The following is a 22,373-nucleotide window of genomic DNA, read 5'->3' as shown; positions in this document are numbered from 1 at the left end:
TCATACACTGTATCAGGGACTAAATGAGAAAAATTCTAATGTTAGACGAGATATCAAGCCTTATGTGTCTGATTTGACAGTAACGGATGACTTTATCATAGAGCAAGTCACCAGATCAGTTGATAAGGAAACAGAAAGGCAGAGACGCTTAAACAGTGCTCCTAAACATAAACCTATTACTGTTCATTCATCACAGACACCAGGGAATAGTGAAAAAGACACCTTGCAAAAGAGAGTTGAGGGAGATGTTAGAGCAAATCACACTGCATTAATGGAACTAACAACACAGGTCTCTGCTCTCACAAAGAACCTGGAAAAGATGATGAAACTAACTCCTCTTGTTGGAAACCAAATGACTAAGCCACTAACCAATGTTCAAGTTCCAGATACAACTCACTGCAAGCCCAGGTGTGATGATTGCATTAAACGAGAGAGTCAGAGCTGCTACCATTGTTTCTACTGTGGTTGGACAGGACACAGAGCGGTTGATTGCTTGAAGAAAAGAAGGCAGTCGGGAAACGACAGACGGTCACTGGGAAAGGGACAACCAGTGACCACCTCAAATGATCTGTCCCATGCTAAGGTAAACAGGGTATTCACCCACCGGTCAACTAGAACACTCCCAAAAGAGAATGGATTCTCCAAACAACACGTAGCACAATTAATTGGAGGAAAATGCCTACTGTCATGTCAGATGAATGGTGTACCGGTTGACATTTTGATGGATACAGGAGCTCAGGTCAGCATTGTCGGGAAGGCATGGTTAGAAAAGTTTCTACCCAGCGTCTCCATTAGGCACATACAAGATTTACTTTGTGATGACAACTTATCCATTACAGCTGCAAATGGTTCTATCATTCCATTCATCGGGTGGATTGAAGTCTGCCTGGAATTCGAAAGTAGTGGACATGGAAACTTAGCCATTTATGTGCCAATGCTGGTGAGTGACTGCTGTAATGACAATCCAATTCTTGGGTTTAATGTTATCGAAGAATTGATCAGAGAAAACCATGACCGACCAAACAGCACCCAAAACCTGACTATCTTGCTGAGTGAAGCTATGAAAGTAAGACAGAGTGTAGCGAATAACATTGTCAATGCTGTCAGTCAAGCAACTGACCCAGGAGAAATATTCGATAGTCGTATGGTCAAAGTGGGGAAGAAGGGACTCCAGATTAAAGGAGGCGAGCTCTGTGAAGTCAAATGCAGAATTAGAGCGTGGCCGAAAGGAGGAATCATGTCATTTGAACCACTTCCCGAATATCCAATTGAGGAAGGACTTGAACTATTTCCTTCAGTGGTAGATGTGCCAAATGGGTTCTCTAAACTGGTGAAGATACCTATACTGAACCGTGCTCAACATGACATCTACCTTCCACCCAGAACAGTATTGGGTACCATTTCTCCAGCAGCTGAGATTCTACCATTGTCTCCAAACAAAGACGATGGAAAGGGAATTGACCAGAAGAAAAGGGTGTTTCATGTAAACCAGTTGAATCAAGTGGACACTGGAAATCAGCTACCCACTAACAAATCTGTTAAGTGGCACCCACCTGTCAATTTGGAAGATCTCTCAGAAGAAGAACAGGAGATAGCGAGACAAATGTTATATGATGAATCAGATGTCTTTACTCGAGATGAGGGAGACATAGGATGCATCCCTAACCTGAAACTGAGGATAAATCTGAAAGATGAAACTCCTGTCCAGAAACGCTACAATTCGATACCGAAACCCCTATACAAAGAAGTGAAAGAATATATCCAAAACCTTCTTGACCGAGGTTGGGTAACAAAATCTTCTTCTGCATACTCATCACCAGTTGTTTGTGTTCGAAAGAAGGACAGTAGCCTACGACTATGTGTTGACTTTAGGGAGTTAAACCGAAAGACTATCCCAGATAGACATCCACTACCCAGAATACAAGATCTGCTGGATAGCTTAGGAGGATTTACGTGGTTCTCAATCCTGGACCAGGGTAGTGCGTATCATCAAGGCTTTGTGCATGAAGACTCCAGACATCTGACGGCTTTCAGCACCCCCTGGGGACTCCTGGAGTGGAACCGTATTCCATTTGGATTAACGAATGCCCCAGCAGCTTTTCAGAGATGCATGGAGAATGTATTAGAGGGCATCAGAGACAAATGTTGTTCTCCATACTTGGATGACGTACTTTGCTACTCCAAAACTTTTCAGGAGCATGTCAATGATATTAGGCAAGTGCTTAGTCGAATGCGTGAGCATGGTATCAAACTTAGACCGAAGAAGTGTGAACTCTTTAAACGACAGATTCGATACCTTGGACGAATGGTGTCAGAAGAAGGCATAAAAATTGACCCAAAAGATCTTGAAGCGGTATTACATTTGAAAAGGAAAGAACCAAAAACAGTGGGAGGGGTCAGATCTTTGTTAGGATTCCTGAGCTACTACAGGTCCTTCATTCAAGATTTCTCTCGACTGGCTAAACCACTGTATGAACTTTTGCAGAACACTGAGAAAGAATCTGCTACATCCATCCCCAAAAACAATCGGAGGGAATCTACAAAGAAAAGCGGGAACAAAGCACAAGTGCCATCTAAAACACTGATTCAATGGACACCCAAACATCAAGCTGTAGTATCCAGACTGGTGGACATGCTAACCAATCCACCAATTCTAGCATACCCTGATTTTGATTTACCCTTCGTCTTACACACTGATGCTTCCAATGAAGGCCTAGGTGCTGTACTATACCAACGACAAGGAGAAAAACTTTGTGTTATTGGGTTTGGCTCCAGAACATTGACTCCAGCAGAGCGCAATTACCATCTTCACTCTGGTAAACTTGAGTTTTTAGCTCTCAAGTGGGCAGTCTGTGACAAATTCAGAGATTACTTGTACTGCGCTCCAACATTCACCGTTTACACAGACAACAACCCATTGACATATGTATTGAGTACTGCCAGACTGAATGCTGTGGGTCATCGCTGGGTTGGCGAGTTGGCCGATTTCCACTTCGATATCAAGTACAGGCCAGGTAAACAGAATGCAGACGCAGATACACTGTCACGATTTCCAGTGGAACTCACGAAGAATCTGAGTGAGTACACAGAGCTTGTACCATCTGAGGTTGTGTCAGCTATGTGGCAAGGGAGCAAAGCTGTTGACGAAGAAGAGGCATTATGGGTGGCTTCATTGACTCTTCACTCAGAAAGTGATGTGGCCGAAGAATTGCTGAAAGGACAGACAATCTGCCCAATGACTCAGGAGAATATCAGAGCATTACAACAAGACGATACCAACATTAGAGAAGTGGTCTGGCTTAAGGAGAACGACTGGATTCCAAACCACAAAGAAAAGGAGAGTATGACCAGCAAAACAAGACGTTTGATACATGAATGGAATAAACTCAGAGTCGATGAAGGAATCCTCTACCGACACTCTGGAACCCGAAAACAGCTAGTTCTACCAGAAAAGTTAAAACCATTGGTCTTAAGAAATCTTCATGATGACATGGGTCACATTGGTACTGACAAGGTAACCCACCTAGCACGTGAACGATTTCACTGGCCATTTATGCAAAGAGACATTGATGAATATGTGCTGAAGAAGTGCAGCTGCATCAAACAAAAGCGTCCAAATATCACCGAAAGAGCACCTATGGGTTCGATTACTACCAGTTCACCTTTGGAGTTAGTATCCATTGATTATCTTCACTTGGAGAAAAGCAAAGGAGGATATGAGCATATACTTGTAATAGTTGACCATTTCACACGCTTTGCACAAGCGTATCCAACTAAGAACAAATCTGGAAAAACGGCGGCAGAAAAGATCTTTCAAGATTTCATACCACGTTTTGGCTATCCAGAGAAACTCCACCATGACCGAGGAAGAGAATTTGAAAACAACTTATTTCAGACATTGCAACGATTGGCAGGGATTTCTCATTCAAGAACTACTCCATACCATCCACAGGGTAACCCAGTGGAGAGACTGAACCGTACTTTGTTACAGATGCTTCGCACCTTAGAGGAAGAGAAAAAGTCAGATTGGAAAGAACATCTTCCACATATGGTTCATGCATACAATTGCACCAGGCATGAAGCCACAGGATACTCGCCATTCTTTCTATTGTATGGAAGATCTCCTCGTTTGCCAATTGACCTAATGCTCAACCTAAATTTGGAAAAGGAATCAGAAAGTCAACCAACATTTACTCAGAAATGGGCATCTAGAATGCAAGAAGCTTACAAAATCGCATCCGAGAATAGCAAAAAATCATCTGCTAAAGGGAAGAAGTACTATGACAAAAAGATAAAAGGAGCACCTCTTCAACCGGGTGATCGGGTCTTAGTACGAAATCTCTCTGAAAGAGGAGGACCTGGTAAACTTTGTTCATACTGGGAAGAATCAGTACACAAAGTGGTAGAAAGAATCAAAGATGGGCCTGTGTACAAAATTCAGCCTGAAAGTGGTAAAAAGACTATTCGAGTACTGCACAGAAATCTTTTACTACCAGTAAATGACCTACCAATTGAAGGACACATTCCAAGAGTACCGATGAAACAAAGACAATCAAGTAACAGAAAGGATACCAGAATGGATGTGGACCAGGAGGAGGAATGTTCAGATGAAGAAAGATGGTATTATCCTTGTATACCAGAGACTACAGAAAGTCATGATTGTGTTGTGTCTCAACCAAACTCTCAAAACGTACAGAAAATCCCATTAAGAGTTTCTGCTGAAGAGTTCTATCCTACAACAACCACACCCAATGTTGAACAAGAACAAAATGATGGAACAGTAGTTGGCGACCAAATCTGGGCTACAGACATGGTGGGACTAGACACTGCAGAATTACCCTCATTAAGTCAAGACTTACCTGTGAACCAAGATATGCAAATGGAGAATGATGTTGATGGAGAAGACTCAACTCCTGTCAGAAGATCTACCAGACAAGCTAAGCCTAAAGAGATCTTTACGTATGACACACTAGGTCAGCCAAGATACAGACCAAGTCAGGTTCACACCATACAAACTCCTACAATGCTAGCTACTCCCAGGACATGCCAGGTAGTTAACGTAGCTCCCTGGTGGCAACAAGTACCTATTTGGGTTACTTAAATCACTAAATAGTGTTCAGATACCAATTGAGTTTAATGTCGGGAGCCATTAACTGAAGGAGGGGAGAGTGTGACGGACTGGGGTTTATATGGTCACAAAACAGACACCCCAAAGCAAACTACATATTCATTTTTTTTTTATATTTCTAAACATCTCCCTTCTATTCTATTAATAACCAGTAGATGGCAGAGAAGGTACACAAACAGAGTCTATATAAGGCCACACACCATGTGACTGGAAATTAAACTACTTCCAGCCATAAAGTCAGTGGTCATATCTCATGCTGTTTGTGTGATTCTTTGCAGTCCACGCCAAGCTGATCACCTTATCTCATCGCGTCTACAATCATCGGCTCTCTTAATTCACATTTTGAGGCCGGTAACAAGTACAGTCCTTTCGTATGGAATCGATCCGATTGGTAGTCTCCATCCTACAAGGAGGAGAACTTCTGGCGTCAATAGACATCAAGGATGTGTACCTGCATGTACCTATTTTCCCTGCTCATCAAAAGTTCCTGCTTTTCGAAGTAGAAAAATGCCGCTTTCAGTTTGTAGCTCTGCTTTTCGGGCTAGCTACTACACCTCGGGTGTTTACAAAAATCTTGGCCCCGCCAGATTAAGGACCCAAGTTATAACAGTAATAGCATACCTAGACGACCTGCTCTTGATAGACCGGTCGATAGCCCAAACTTGGTCACCACAGTCAACTACCTGGAGTACCTAGGTTGGGTCCTTAACTTGGAGAAGTCTTCTTTAAAGCCAGTAAGAAGACTAGAGTATTTGGGTCTGGTCATAGATGCAGCCCAGAAGAGGGTATTTTTACCCCAGGCAAAGATCAGTGCCGTAAAGGAACTGATTCAGGTAGTCAGGACAAAGAAGGGTCCTTCTATTCTCCTTTGTATGAGGCTGCTGGGGCAGATGTAGTATCCTGTCTGCCTGAAAGAAGAAGGTTCAGGCGTTCGATTTTCTGATGTGTCTGTCTCCTGCAGTGCGTCGGAGCCTCAGTTGGTGGCTTATACCCAAAAATCGGCAAAAAGGAAAATCCTTTTTACCAGTTACCTGGAGAGTGGTAACAACAGATGCCAGTCTTTCGGGTTGGGGAGCAGTTCTCGAACAGTCGACTGTCCAAGGGAGATGGTCCAAGACTGAGAGGTCCTTACCCATCAACTTTCTGGAGATCCGTGCGGCGTAACTTGCCCTAAAGGCCTGGACACTCAGGTTTCAGGGTTGCCCTGTCAGGATCCAGTCCAACAATGCCACAGCAGTGGCTTATATCAATCACCAAGGAGGCACCAGGAGTCGTGCATCTCAGGGAGAAGTGAACCAGATCTTAATCCCTCCAGTGTTCCATCCTGTCAGAATAATTTATCATAGAGTCTGCCTCCTGGTGTCAATCCATGGGTTGGCATCCCAGTACATATGTCATAGGTAGAATCCTTGACTTTCTGCAAATGGGGCTGACCTTGAGTACCATCAAGGGCCAGGTCTCGGCCTTGTCAGTGTTGTTTTGAGGTCTGCTTGCTTCGCATTCTTTGGTCTGAAGCTTTTTACAGGGGGTAACGAGTCTTAATCCTCCAGTTAAGGCGTCCCTAAACCCCTGGAACTTGAATTTGGTACTGTCAGTTTTACCGAAACAGCCTTTTGAACCAATACGTCAAATTCCCTTGGTCCTGTACCTGTGTCTATCCCTCAGGATAGATAGATAGATAGATACCGATGCGTCTGAGAACCTCACACACAGTTCCGCACAGGCAGGCAAAGTGGTTCCAAGAGACCAAATATGGTCGCTGCAGTCCCTTTTATACCCTACCCCACATACACTGCATTTCAAAGTGTTCATGGGTAGGTCACACAGACTTCTGGGTAGATAAGGTCAAAATGACCAAAGTAAACACAGTCACTTCCTGTTATCTTTCAACACCATAGAAAAGAAAAATAGCTAAGGTCCAGTTCCAGTTTTTGGTCACTAGATGGCATCCAATACTAGTGAATACATGGTCCATAGATTTACATTGTACTTCACATTTATTGCATTAATACACCATTATATCCCCGCTACACACTCCCCCCACTTGAACTCTTTGGTCCCCAAAGAGGCTTTTCACTTTATCATCTATGTGACTATATAAAACTGACAGAGGAGCCTTCCACCAATTGTTATATGGTGGGGAGATGTCCTGTGCACTCACCGCTGAGATTACCATGTTATGTACAGATGTGCCAAGGGGTGAGGTGGGGTTGTTCCCTACTGAATCGGTTCTCTTGGAACTCTTGAGGTTTCCATGTCCAACTGACAGGTATTTCTAACCCCTTTTTCAGTCTCAACCAGTGGAGAGTAACTAGGAATATCCAGCTCTTCAGTGGGGTCAACTGCTGGCACAAACTCTGGGGCCTCTGCTCTGAGAGTTTCAGTATGACCTTCCTCTGCTTCAGGGAGGGCCTCCATATCAATTTCCGGAGCCTCCATGGGCCACAGCCAACTCATCCCTAAGTCTTCATCTTCGTCCTCCAAGGACTTTGACTGAGATCTGGTTGTCGGCCTACTGACTTCACTGGATGTGGGTGGGAGTTCATTCTCCATACTTGTCTTAACCACCTCTGTAAGGGGCAACAGGTGGTTCCGGTGCAAGGTTTTCACAGGTCCAGTGCTGCCCTTTGGTTTGATTTCATATACGGGGATGCCTAGGAGTTTTCCACACACAGCATAAGGCTGCGACTTCCAGTGATCGGCCAGCTTATGCTTCCCTGGAATGCCAACATTTCTCAGCAGTACCTGGTCACCTATTTGCAGATCTTGAATCTTCACTCTCAAGTCAAAGTTATTTTTATTTCTGCTCTCCCTGGATCTTGAAGAAGCTTGGGCCTGCTCGTAGGCAATTTGCAAGTTCTTTCTCAGTCTGTTCATATATCCTGTTCACATGGTGCTGTTATAGGCATGGACTAATGAAGCAATGTGTCTACTCCAGTGGGGCTTCTGTTCTGCGGTCAACGTACCCAGCATATTCAGGAGGGTCCGGTTGAACCTTTCTGGCTGAGGATCCCCTTGTGGGTGATAGGGTGTGGTCCTCGACTTCTGTATGCCAAATAACCCCAGTAGTTCTTTTATTAGTCTACTTTCAAAGTCTCTTCCCTGGTCTGAGTGTATCCTTTGGGGTAATCCATAATGGACGAAGAACTTCTCAACAAGAGTCTTTGCCACTGTGATTGCTTGTTGAGTTCTAATGGGAAAAGCCTGGGCATACCTGGTGAAATGGTCTGTCACCACTAAGATGTCCCCTACTCCACTCAAGTCGTTTTCCAGACTGAGAAAGTCTATGCAGACCAGGTCCATTGGGCCCTGACTTTCCAGATGGCCCATTGGGGCAGCCCTCTGTGGCAGCGTCTTCCGTTGTATACACCTGAGGCAGGAATGACAGTAACTCTCTACCTCTCTTCTCACGTGAGGCCAGTAAAATCTGTCTTTCACTAACTGCAAAGTCTTTTCGGCTCCCAGGTGACCATGGTGGTCATGCAGAGCAATTAGTACCCTCTCTCTGTGTTTCTCCGGCAGGAGCAACTGACACTTTTTTTCTGAATCGTCGGAAGGGCCCCTTCAGTAGACCACTCCCTGTTGCAGCCGCAACTGATCCTATTCCTTCAGCAGCAGCTTGGCTTCCTTACAAGGACTTTTCTGAAGTACATTGGGTTGTTGATATTCCAGTGCCTTCTTCACCAGTCCACACAATGGGTCTTCTTCCTTATCCTTCCTAAGATCCTTCCTGGACAGCTTGGGAAGGCCTTCTTGCACTATTTGAGAGACATCACAATGACATCTGGGGGCTCCTGCTGCAGACACCCCTACAACTTCAGCTCGGGCCCCTCCTTTCCCATAGTGACTTGTCCCCTCACACAGGGCTCTGACTCCTTCTGGAGTGAGTTGAGTCCAGTCTTCTGGGGAACTCAGGGGGTCATGAGGTCTTCTGGATAAAGCGTCCGCATCACGGTTGCCAACTCCTGGTCTGTATTTCAGACTTAAGGTAAAGGCCAAAAAGGGCGGCAAGCCACCTGTGGCCAGTGGCATCCAGCTTGGCAGTAGTGAGCAAGTAGGTGAGGGGGTTCTTGTCCGTCTTCACTATAAACTCAGCCCCGTACAGGTAGTCTCTAAGCTTGTCTTCCACTGCCCACTTCAGGGCCAGGATCTCCAGTTTATGAGTCGGATAGTTCTTTTCTGCAGGAATCAAGCTTTGATTCACATAGGCAACAGGTCGCAAAGACCCTTCGTATTCTTGGTAGAGTACTCCCCCCAGGCCGTCTCGACTGGCATCCACATGGAGCTCGTAGGGCTTGGTTGGGTCTGCATACGCCAACACCGGAGCAGTGGTGAGGCTCCACTTCAGTCGTCTAAAGGCCTCTTCACACTCTGAGGTCCATTGACTCTGAATGGACTCTCTCTTCTTCCTGGGTCCCTCTTTCAGCTTCCCAAGCCGTTGTGATTCTTCACCAGCCTCTTCCTGGTTCTTCAAGAGCTCAGTGAGGGGCTGGGCTATTTTTTCCAACCCTTCCATGAACTTTCTGTAGTATGAGCAGAATCCCAGGAATGACCTGAGTTCAGTCACGTTGGAGGGCCTGGGCCAAGAAGTGACGGCCTTTAGCTTCTTCGGGTCAGTCGCTACACCCTCTTTTGACATGACATGTCCCAAGTAGGTCACTGAGGGTTGGTAGAATTGACACTTCCATGGAAAGCTTCAAGCCCTCTTCATGGAGTCTCTTCAGGACCTTTTCCAGGCGAGCCTCATGCTCTTTCAGCATTCTCCCGGAGACTATTATGTCATCCAGGTAGACTAACACTTCTATCAAGTTCATGTCACCCACTGTCTTCTCCATAAGCCTTTGGAAAGTTGCTGGGGCCCCAGACAACCCTTGAGGCGTCTGGTTGAACTCAAAGAACCCCACTGGGGTGATGAAGGCAGTCTTTTCCCTATCTTCAGGGCACATTGGGATCTGATAATACCTGCTCTTGGTGTACTGATCGGGAATGGTCCTTCTGTTCAGGGTTCTATTGTCGATGCACAGGCGCAGTGACCCATTCTTCTTTCTCACTACTACTATGGGGGAGGCGTATGGGCTTCTAGACTCCTGGATGATGCCTGTCCTCTTCAACTCCGCCAACTGCTCTCTCAGGTCTTCCAGATCTCCTAGTGGGATTCGCCTCACCCTTTCTCTTCCAGGCGGATTCGGTGAGTGGCGCTTTTAGCTAGTCCCACATCGAATTCGCTTTTAGAGGAAGCATTCTTCCATCTTAGCAGTTGGGCCTTTGCTCTTTCCTTCCATGCAGGGGTCAGTGGTGTATCATTCAGACAAACCTCCTCCAATGGAGTCTCTGTCTGGCTTTCTTCCTCTTGATCACTTGCTGCAATGGAGGTGACAGAGCTAACCTGTCCCAGCAGCAATCTGGGTGGCAGCTTCACTGGGGTAGTTCCCATGTTACGGATACTGACGGGAATCTTCCCGTGAGTCCTCTTCAATGTTCTGGTAGGCAGCACTTCTAGGATGAGTTCCAGCCCCCTTCGGCCCTCGTGATTTGTACCTTCAAGGAGAAGAAATGGCCCTGGAGTTTTCCATCTCAACTTGACGAGGGCCTTTAGGCACACCACTTCTCCAGGCTAGACACACTTCTCTCATTTGCCAACAAACCAAACCTTTCCTGCTCCCCCTTCAGGAGTCTCTTCTTCCTGCTTGAGATTCTTGTATGTCTGGACCAACATCAGGTATTATTTTTCGTGGGTGGGGGCCCTGGATGGGTTATCAACGGAGTCAGGAGCCTTCTCACCAGGTCAGTGTTCATCCCGATAATCAGGGAATTCTTATCAGTTCCTCGGGGGTGGGGGCACACCACGACTAAGGTGTCAAACATCTCAGCCTTTCCTGCTGTGCTGGGGTAAAACGTGAGTCTGACTGGTAGGTAACCATCATATGAGAAGTTCTGGGTACCCCACCCCCATATTTCCAGCTCTTCTAGCTTCTGTAGTGGTAAGTGCTTGAGATGTCGGTCGTAGAAGTCCCTGTATAATAGGGTCACCAGAGCTCCGGTGTCCAGTAATTCCTTCGTGTAGATCCCTTCAACTTGTATGGGGACAATTGGTGAGGGTCCCACTAGATTGGGAGGGATCCCACTGTATGTTGTCCCTTTGGCTGGTTTGGTGGCCCATACCTTCGCTCTCTGCTTTGGGGGTCTTTTAGAGGCAGAGGGTGTTGGAGTTGGTATGGGAGGTTTTTCAGTAGCCGGGCACCCAGTTGACTCCTTCACTGGGGCCCTCTGAAGCTTTCTGCCGGCTCCTTGGGCTTGGTTTCTTCCACTGGGCTAGGGCACATCCGTCTGAAATGTCCTATCCCTCCACATTTGAAGCAGGTTCTGGGGGGGGGGTTGGTAGGGCGGTCAAAGGTCTCTGAGGTTTCTTTCGACAGCATTTTTGCCAGATGAGGGCTTGCAAGTTGAGTCTTCCGCATTGTCATAATTTCCAGAATTTCCTTCTCCAGCCCAGTCTGACTTGAGGAAAGGTGGTGATTGGGCGAGAGCCAGGATCCTTTTTCAGCCCTTGCTGCCAATATGCTGGGCTCACAGACATTCGAGGAAGCATCTACTTGCTGGACCTCAACACTGGAAGGACTCGGAGGACAAAGTTTCCTCTGTTTCTGGTCTCTCCCAAGCTCTACTTTCTCTGCTTCGTTCACCTTCTCTATAAGGACTTCATCTGGTGTGGAGGGGTTCTCCAAGTACTGTCTCAGGGCTACCTTGACATGATCACTCTTCAACCCTGTGGTCACTGATCTCCGGAACTTGCATTTTATGAGTTCAGTCCCAAAGTGATCTCCGAGTCCTTCCTCCTGTGTGGCTGCCAACAGGCGATCCTTGAGCCCGGAATAGAAAGTTTTGGGAGGTCTCATTATCACCCTGCGTAATGTTCATCAGTTTATAATACAACCATAGTAGACAGTGGGGCGGGGTCTCGCTTGAGTGACAGAAATCCCGGCCGAGCCCCCACATGTAGCACTGACCCCCAAAGGAGCTGTTGATTTGAATTGGGCCTGCACTCTACTGAGAAACCCCCCTTCTGAATGACTCTGTCCCCTTGGCACAGCTGTGGTGCAATAATAATACAATACAGTGTAAACAATATAATGTACCTGTGTCTATCCCTCAGGATCCTCTGGCTCCACCTGGTGGGGAAAGTCAGTAAACCACACACTTGTACTCTTAAACAGGAATACTTTTACTGAAAATATAGCAAATAGGTGGTTACAGAGCTTGCACTGTCGTTCCAACGTAGAACGTCAGCACCACATAGGTCAACAGGCAAATACAATAAACATGCAAGTATGTTACTATCTAGACCTGGGAGCTCCCCTTATTTAAAGTCTAACGTGAGGCCTCACTTAATGTATTTCCTCCTTTATCTTCTTTCTTCGCTAGCTTAAATCGTTTCTCAAATAATTGTAATCCAAAGCGGTAAGTAGAGAAAGTTAACTTAGAACACTACAGGTGTAACTGCACGAGGAGCTGTGAGGGTAAGGAGCTTCCCACCCACCCGCCCTACCATTGGGAGAGATGGTGGTGACGATGGGGAGAGGGGGTCGGAATACTGGTTGGTGGTTGTTTGGCGGGGTGCAAGGTACTTGTGAAGGTCATATGGGCACCTAAAGGGCATGGTTTAGGGACCCGTCTGAGGGCGGCTCCCAGTTGGTATATGGGTACCTGCTAGTTGTCTCTGAGTCGGAGGCTTTAGCGACTTGAGGCCTGAGAAGTGGCTAGCAGGTACAGTCATGTGTTATGCCTATTGAACCTTGTGCCCCATGGTGGTGATAAAACGCAAAAGAGATATATAGATATATAGGTAAAAAGGTTATTACGTTATTTATGTTAATTATAAAAGTTATATTTTGGTTAATAAAAATAAGATTGGCTGTTGTGGCCAATTCAATCCACCCCGTGTTGTGTGATCATTGGAGGGTGGGATGGGCTATTGGTAACGGGTGCAGCCATAGTTAATACCATAGTCATGCATCCAAGAACCTCACACACAGTTCCGCACAGGCAGACAACGTGGTTCCAAGAGACCAAATATGGCCACTGCAGTCCCTTTTATACCCTACCCAGCATGCACTGCATATCAAAGTGTTCATGGGTAGGTCACCCAGACTTCTGGGTAGATAAGGTCAATAAACACAGTCACTTCCTGTTATCTTTCAACACCATAGAAAATAAAAATAGCAAAGGTCCAGTTCCAGTTTTTGGTCACTAGATGGCATCCAATACTAGTGAATACATTGTCCATAGATTTACATTGTACTTCACATTTATTGCATTAATACACCATTATATCCCCGCTACATATGTAAGACAGCAATAAGCTAATTAACCCTTCTGTTTCATTACACAAAATCAAAATAAACAAACACTAAGGAGCAGCAGGAAAGAATGGTGGAAAGGGGCAAGAGGGGAAGAAAATAAGGCAAGGGGGGGGGGGGGGGGGGGGGAGAGAAAAGGAGAGAGGGAAGGGAGAAAGAGGAAATGTTGGGTATAAAAAAAAAGACAAAAGACGAATTGTGGTTTACCTTAAGGTGATAACTGCAAAAATGATCCCTATGCTCCCAAATATGAATAATGGCATCATTTAAAGAGGTATGATGATAAAAAGGAGAGATTCCCAGCATTTAATTATCATCCAAGAAAAAGGAAACTTCCAGATAGTCCAGCCAAGATACATATAGGCTCCCATAAAGTGGAAATCCTGATCTGAAAACAAGTAAAGCATAGGAGTATAAGAATCCAACTTGATTAAACCACCAAGGGCAAATATCAAGGCGTCTGACGTCACCAGTAGATCATGGATGTGAAGGAGACCATTATGCATGCGTGAACGTCACAACGTTGTGACATCAGACGCATATGCTTCGAGTCCCCGGCCGCCATCTTGGAAAGTCTGTCAATAGGCAGATATCCATGGAGAAGGAGGCTGGTTCCCACATCCAAGCACTAGATGGAAAGGTTTGAAAGATATGTCAGTCCCAAAAAATTCAGGTCATTACAAGCTGCATACACATCATAGCAAACCAAGGCTGGGGGACCTCAAGTGAGGACACCAGAGAATAGGGAAATCCACCTGATCCGAGATAGTAAAGAGAAATAGAGTGGGATAAAAACGTTATTCCCACCCAATTCCACAGGAAGAAGGGGGACCCAAGAAAATGGTCCAAAAAACGGTGCCCACCATTCACGGAACAAAATCTCCTGTGGAACAACAGAAAACATGCCCGTCAGGGGAACATTCCATGCGTCCGTGAGATGCCCAGATATGCAGACAGGGTGCCCCCTGAAAACTGCCGTTGATAAAAGAAGATGAGAAATAAGGATGGCAAATAAACCATACCTATGTTATAATTATAAACCAACACACCAATACCATTGGGGAGAAACAACCAATAGTAATACGTATATTTAGACAAAAATACAATAAACACATATACATTGCAACCAATGACAAATTTAAAGGAGAATGACAGAGAGGAAAGAAAAAAAAAACTGATGGTATCCAAGATACAGGGGGGAAATACTAGAAATGGAGCATGTATAGATATGCTATCAAGGTTGGCAAAGAAACCTGTGCTCGGGATAAAAGTAATAAGTGCAAGAGTGGAAGCTAGTAACCATTGGGGCTAAGCAGAATAAAAGGTAGGTGGAAAGGAGTGAAAGAATTGAAACCCAGAGGGAACAAAGAGTGGATGGAGAAAATAGAGGGGGGAAAGTGACTCATATGATTCCATTAAATACCTGATACTAGGAGGAGGAAGAGGACTGTGATCCAAGGTGATGCATAGTGTGTACTGTGCAAAAGAGCCCTGAGTGCCCAGCCCACCTAAAGAGGCAGCCTATATAGGCACCACCACAGAGCAACCCCCAACGTCATGCAGGATGGGAGGGAGGCACCATTACCTAGGCAACAAATTGCCCGGCAAATGGCGCCATCACAACCTCCCATATCGCTTGAGAAGATGGAGAAACCCCGCCAGCATAGCAGCAACATGAGGACGCAGCACTTCCGCCGTGTGTAGCATGACGTCGATGTGCAGTGAGGATGCACCCGCCCCCCCCCAAGCATCATAGGAGGCGGAGGAAGGGAGGAAGCCCTCATCGCAGCTCCCGGACTAGATGAATATTGACAGCCCAACAATACCAACTCATACACCACCAATAGGCATAAATTGACTAATGTTGCATACCTGATAGAAAAATAAGGGGATAGATACCAATAATTAAATTTATATCAAAATATAACTAATAAAAGAAATTAAAGGATAAACTGGGGAAAGCTGACATAGGACCAACTATAAGCAGGAATTATGTATTTATCTAAATTGAATACTACAAAGGGGGGAGGGGGATTTTGGGACTTTATGTGAAGCCATGGCCTGGTAAGGCCATGTGCCTCCATCCCTGTCAATATAAAAAAAGAGCAAGAAGGCGGGACTTTATATGGAACGCGTGGTTGCAAATGAGTAGACTGGTGAATATAAACAGATGTTTATTAATTCATATACATGTATATACAGACATAATCTTGATGTCAAGTTCAGAAACCGTTGAACATAATAACACTGGTATCAAATAACATCTCCTGGTAAAATTCCACAATCCGCTAAAATTTATATATGTAGATACACATGTTGCAGAGTAATACCTGCATTACCTATGGCCTCACTAATCCCTGTCATAGCTAGTAAGGGTAAATACATAACATAAGAATATAATAAGCGCATGCTAAATCTAAAACATGGCATCTGTTAGCTCCACACACTTTGTGACTTTGAGCCACTCTTCAGGAGCAAGCGCGTGATGCATTTGTAATTAAAAAAATAGTTTCTAAGTAATCTGACATGTATCAACATATGAGGGGATGGGGTGAAGAACACGCCCCCTAAATGATCACTTACAAATATCTGTGCATTGATGGTATAGTGTTGTGTAGGGATGAGCCCGATGTTCGAGTCGAATGTAAGTTCGACTCGAACATCGGGTGTTCACCCGTTCACTGAATTTAGAACATTATGGGGTGTTTAAAGCAATTTCTAGCGCTGCGAAACGCCCCATAATGCACTGTGAGATCGCAGTGCATTGCATCTTATGATTGGCCAAAGCATGCACCTGACCTGCATGCTATGGCCAATCACAGCGCGCTCTGCAGGGTGCCTTTGGCCAATCATGGCTCAGGGGGCTAAGTCCACACCCCACACTATATAAGGCTGCTGCTTACACGGTGACCGTATATAGTGTAATGAAGAGAGATTAGGCAGCTTAGTTAGTGGTGTGCAGGCAGTGTATTTGATATATATATATATATATATATATATATATATATATATATATATATATATATATATATATATATATATATATATATATATATTGTGACATTGGGGTGTTTAGCTCAAGTGGTTAGAGCCATTTTTTAGTCCACATCAGGCAGGCGTTTATAGTTAAGGGCCTGGTAGCCCACGTTTATTAAAAGGAAAAACAAAATAGTCCATCCAGGAATCCCACGCAGGGGTCCAATCTTAAATTAAATACACACAATCCAAATGAAAAATGCTAGCCCACCTGGCTACTCTTCAGCAGTAGTGCTGCTATCAGTACTTGCCCCTCAAACGAGCTGCTTGGATACACACAGCCTTAGGCTCCTTGGACGCACACAGCTTCAAGCCCTTTAACGCACACAGCTTTGGACTCCTTGGACGCACACAGCTTCAACCCTTCAACGCACACAGCTGTGGGCTCTTTGGACGCACACAGCTTTAACCCTTCAACGCACACAGCTTTGGGCTCTTTGGACATGCACCGCAGCAAGCTACTCCACCATCCTCCACACTCTACTCCCAACAGCCCCTTCGTTATATGGGCTGTGTGCAGCTGGGCACACACCCTGCTCGTTATCATCAAGACCCGGACACAGGGTTGGAGATCCCTTTTTCCTCCAATTTCATAGGGACAGAGCCTCGCTCTGTCACAATATATATACAGTGGTGTGAAAAAGTGTTTGCCCCCTTCCTCATTTCCTGTTCCTTTGCATGTTTGTCACACTTAAGTGTTTCGGAACATCAAACCAATTTAAACAATAGTCAAGGACAACACAAGTAAACACAAAATGCAATTTGTAAATGAAGGTGTTTATTATTAAAGGTGAAAAAAAATCCAAACCATCATGGCCCTGTGTGAAAAAGTGATTGCCCCCTAAACCTAATAACTGGCTGGGCCACCCTTAGCAGCAACAACTGCAACCAAGCATTTGCGATAACGTGCAATGAGGCTTTTACAGCGTCCTGGAGGAATTTTGGCCCACTCATCTTTGCAGAATTGTCCTAATTCAGTTACATTAGAGGGTTTTCGAGCATGAACGGCCTTTTTAAGGTCATACCACAACATCTCAATAGGATTCAGGTTAGGACTTTGGCTAGGCCACTCCAAAGTCTTCATTTTGTTTTTCTTCAGCCATTCGGTGGTGGACTTGCTGGTGTGTTTAGGATCATTGTCCTGCTGCAGAACCCAAGTTCGTTTCAGCTTGAGTACACGAACAGATGGTCGGACATTCTCCTTCAGGATCTCTTGGTAGACAGCAGAATTCATAGTTCCTTTTATCACGGCAAGTCTTCCAGGTCCTGAAGCAGCAAAACAGCCCCAGACCATCACACTACCACCACCATATTTTACTGTTGGTATAATGTTCTTTTTATGAAATGCAGTGTTCCTTCTACGCCAGATATACTTGGACACACACCTTCCAAAGAGTTCCACTTTTGTCTCATCGGTCCACAGAATGTTGTCCCAAAAGTCTTGGGGATCATCAAGATGTGTTGTGGAGAAATTGAGATGAGCTTTGATGTTCTTTTTGCTCAGCAGTGGTTTTCTCCTTGGAACTCTGCCATGCAGGCCATTTTTGCCCAGTCTTTTCCTGATGGTGGAGGCATGAACGCTGATCTTAACTGAGGCAAGTGAGGCCTGCAGTTCCTTGGACGTTGTTGTGGGGTCTTTTGTGACCTCTTGGATGAGTCGTCGCTGCGCTCTTGGGGTAATTTTGGGCGGCCGGCCACTCCTGGGAAGGTTCACCACTGTTCCATGTCTTCGCCATTTGTGGATAACGGCTCTCACTGTGGTTCGCTGGATTCCCAAAGCTTTGGAAATGGCTTTATAACCCTTTCCAGACTGATAGATCTCAATTACTTTCTTTCTCAATTGTTCCTGAATTTCTTTGGGTCTCGGCATGATGTGTAGCTTTTAAGGATCTTCTGGTGGACCTTACTGTGTCAAGCAGCTCCTATTTAAGTGATGCCTTGATTGTGAACAGGTGTGGCAATAATCAGGCCTGGGTGTGGCTAGAGAAATTGAACTCAGGTGTGGACAACCACAGTTATAGTATGTTTTAACAAGGGGGGCAAACACTTTTTCACACAGGGCCATGATGGTTTGGATTTTTTTTCACCTTTAATAATAAACACCTTCATTTACAAATTGCATTTTGTGTTTACTTGTGTTGTCCTTGACTATTGTTTAAATTGGTTTTATGTTCCGAAACACTTAAGTGTGACAAACATGCAAAGGAACAGGAAATGAGGAAGGGGGCAAACACTTTTTCACACTACTGTATATATATTCTCTGCATTTAGTGTAGATTAGATATTCAGTGTAGAATCTATATTTAGTCAGTGTATTATATATAATATAGTGTATTGAAGTGGTTAAGGGGAACCCTGCGCCAAAATAAAAAAAATAAAAGGGCATGGGGCTCCCCTCCAAAATCCATATCAGGCCCTTCAGGTCTGGTATGGATTTTAAGGGGAACCCCGTGCCAAAATTTATAAAAAAATGGCACGGGTGCCCCCCCAAAAAAATCCATACCAGACCCTTATCCGAGCACGTGACCTGGCAGACCACAGGAAAAGGGAGTGGGATGAGAGAGGCCCCCCCTCCTGAACCGTACCAGGCCACATGCCCTCAACATAGGGAGGGTGCTTTGGGGTCACCCAAAAGCACCTTGTCCCCATGTTGATGGGGACAATGGCACTATCCTCACAACCCTTGCCCAGTGGTTGTGGGGGTCTGCAGGTGGGGGGCTTATCATAATCTGGAAGCACCCTTTAACAAGGGGACCCCCAGACCCCCCCCATGTGTACCCCTACCCATTCACCAATAAAAGTATCAAAAAAGTAAAAATTACAGGAGACAGTTTTTATTAAAAAAAGAGAGTGTCCTACGATGTCCATCCATCTTCAATCACAGTGCCAATGGTCCTGAAAAACAAAACAAAAAAAAAACATATATGGGAGGCTCCCTGTGACTGCTGTCTTCTTGCTTTGACAGCTGTTATATAGTCAATGGAGTAGTGATGAGCCGAAAACCCTCTTGTTCGATTCGCAGCAGAACATGCAAACAGGCAAAAAATTAGTTTGAACATGCGAACATTGTTAAAGTCTATGGGACACGAACGTAAATAATCAAAAGTGATCATTTTAAGGGTTAATATGCAAGTTATTGTCATAAAAAGTGTTTGGGGACCTGGGTCCTGCCCCAGGGGACATGTATCAATGCAAAAAAAGTTTTAAAAACTTATGTTTTTTCAGGAGCAGTGATTTTAATAATGCTTAAAGTGAAACAATAAAAGTGAAATATTCCTTTAAATTTCATATATGGGGGGGGTCTATAGTATGCTTGTAAAGTGGTGCATTTTTCCAGTGTTTAGAACAGTCCAAGAGCAAAATGACATTTCTAAAGAAATAAAAGTAATTTAAAACTACTCACGGGTCTCTGCAATACAGATAAAAGTCATTGAAAAAAAACACATGGGATCCCTCCTAGTCCATTACCAGGCCCTTTGGGTCTGGTATGAATATTAAGGGGAACCCCAAACCAAAATTTAAAAAGAAAATTGTGTGGGGGTCCCCCAAATTCTGTACCAGGCCCTTCAGGTCTGGTATGCATATTAAGGGGAACCCTGTGCCAATTTTTTTCTTTAAAATGGCATAGGGGTCCCCCCAAAAATCCATACCAGACCCTTATCCAAGCACGCAACCTGGCAGGCTGCAGGAAAAGAGGGGGTGAGAGAGCGCCCCCCCTTCCTGACCGTACCAGGCCACATGCCCTCAACATGGGGAGGATGTCCCTATGTTGATGGAGACAAGGGCCTCATCCCCACAACCCTTGGTTGTGGGGGTCTGCGAGCGGGGGGCTTATCAGAATCTGGAAGCCCCTTTAACAAGGGGACCCAGAGATCCTCCCTCCCTGTGTGAAATGGTAAAGGGTACAAGTGCCCCTACCATGTTGAGGGCATGTGGCCTGGTACAGCTCAGAGGGGCCGCTCTCTTGTCCCCCCTCTTTTTTGCGGCCTGCCAGGTTGCGTGCTTGGATAAGGGTCTGGTATGGATTCTTGGGGGGACCCCCACGCCATTTTGTTTTTTATTTTGGCACGAGGTTCCCCTTAAAATCCGTCTGGTATGGACTTTGAGTGGGGACCCTGCACCATTTGTTTAAAAAGAAATTGGTGCAGGGTTTCCCTTAATATCCATATCAGTCTTGAAGGGCCTGGTGTGGAATTTGGGGGGACCCCCACAATTTTTTTTTACATTTTTGTTTGGGGTTCCCCTTAATATTCATACCAGACCCAAAGGGCCTGGTAATGGACTTGGAGGGATCCCTTGCCGTCAATGACTTGTATCTGTATTGCAGAGTCCTGACAATTCATTATAGCTGCAAGTAGTTTTAAATGGCTTTTTTTCCTTTAGAAACGTTATTTTGCTGTCAGACTGTTCTAAACGTGGGAAGAATGCGCCCCTTTACAGGCATACTATAGACACCCCCCAGGTACGAAATTTAAAGGAATATTTCACTTTTATTGTTTCACTTTAAGCATTATTAAAATCACTGCTCCTGAAATAACGTCCGTTTTTTAAAACTTTTTACATTGATACATGTCCCCTGGGGCAGGACCCGGGTCCCCATACACACTGCTCCTTCACCGCTCCAAAGATACTGCTAGGAGGACTTTTTTTGTGTCCTGCCAGCTCACCGCTCCAGTGTAAAAGCCCTCGGGGCTTTTATGAATGAATGAATGAATGAAATACTTATATAGCGCACAATGCGAACTGAATCGCCTCTAGGCGCTGTGGCGAGCTTTGATCATCTGCTAAAAGAGGAAGGTCTTGAGTTTTTTCCTAAAAGCCAGGTGATTTTCTTCCAGGCGGATGTTGATTGGTAGAGCATTCCATAGCAGAGGCCCTTGGACAGCGAATCTCTGATCACCCTTGGATTTATATCGGGCTTTGGGCACGAGGAGGAGGTTTTTGTTGGCTGATCGAAGACTGCGGTTTGGTGTGTAATGATTTATTTTCTCCATTAGGTATTGCGGAGTTTCTCTATGCACGCATTTGTGGGTGAGGCAAAGGGTCTTGAACACAGGGCCGGTGCAAGGATTTTTGACACCCTAGGCGAAACCTAATTTTGCCGCCCCCCTCTGGCTCCGCCCCTGACTCCACTGAGTTTGCCAGGTTCAATGGTTTAATTCAACCCTCTAACTGCTACATCTGCAAGACAGCTCGTTCATTTGAAAAACAGACTTACTAGCAGGATCACCAGGTGAATATAAAAGAGAAAACCTAAAAACAAAACTAATGCAGCCACCCATCTAAGAATTGGTAAGCTGCAGTATAATACATATTTTGCTTTACTTTAATACCACTTTAACTGGATAAAGTTAATCAAGTAATTCTGTTATACATCAATGTATAGGCAGATGATGGGAAGGAAGGCGTTAAAACAGGAGATAGACTGGAGTAAAGCTACTTCCAGTGCTGGCAAGGAGAGAGAGAGACGGGGTGAGAGAGAGAGAGAGGGAGAGAGAGAGAGAGAGAGAGAGAGAGGGAGAGGGAGAGAGAGAGAGGGGTGACAGAGAGAGGTTAGGGAGAGAAGGGGGTGTCAGAGAGAGAAAAAAAAGGGGGGTCAGAGAGAGAGGGGTCAGAGAGAGGGGTCAGAGAGAGAGAGAGAGAGAGGGGTCAGAGAGAGAGAGAGAGAGAGGGTCAGAGAGAGAGAGAAAGAGAGAGGGGTCAGAGAGAGAGAGAAAGAGAGAGGGGGTCAGAGAGAGAGAGGGGTCAGAGAGAGAGAGGGGTCAGAGAGAGAGAGGGGGTGACAGATAACAGGGAGATAGAGAAAGAGAAAAGGGGGTTAGAGAGAGAGATGGGGGTCAGAGAGAGAGAGA

Source organism: Lithobates pipiens, unplaced genomic scaffold (genome assembly GCF_037356315.1).
Source record: "Lithobates pipiens isolate NorthernLeopardFrog02 unplaced genomic scaffold, aLitPip1_a1.2 Scaffold_8, whole genome shotgun sequence".
NCBI lineage: Eukaryota > Metazoa > Chordata > Amphibia > Anura > Ranidae > Lithobates > Lithobates pipiens.
Note: the sequence above shows the minus strand (reverse complement) of the source record.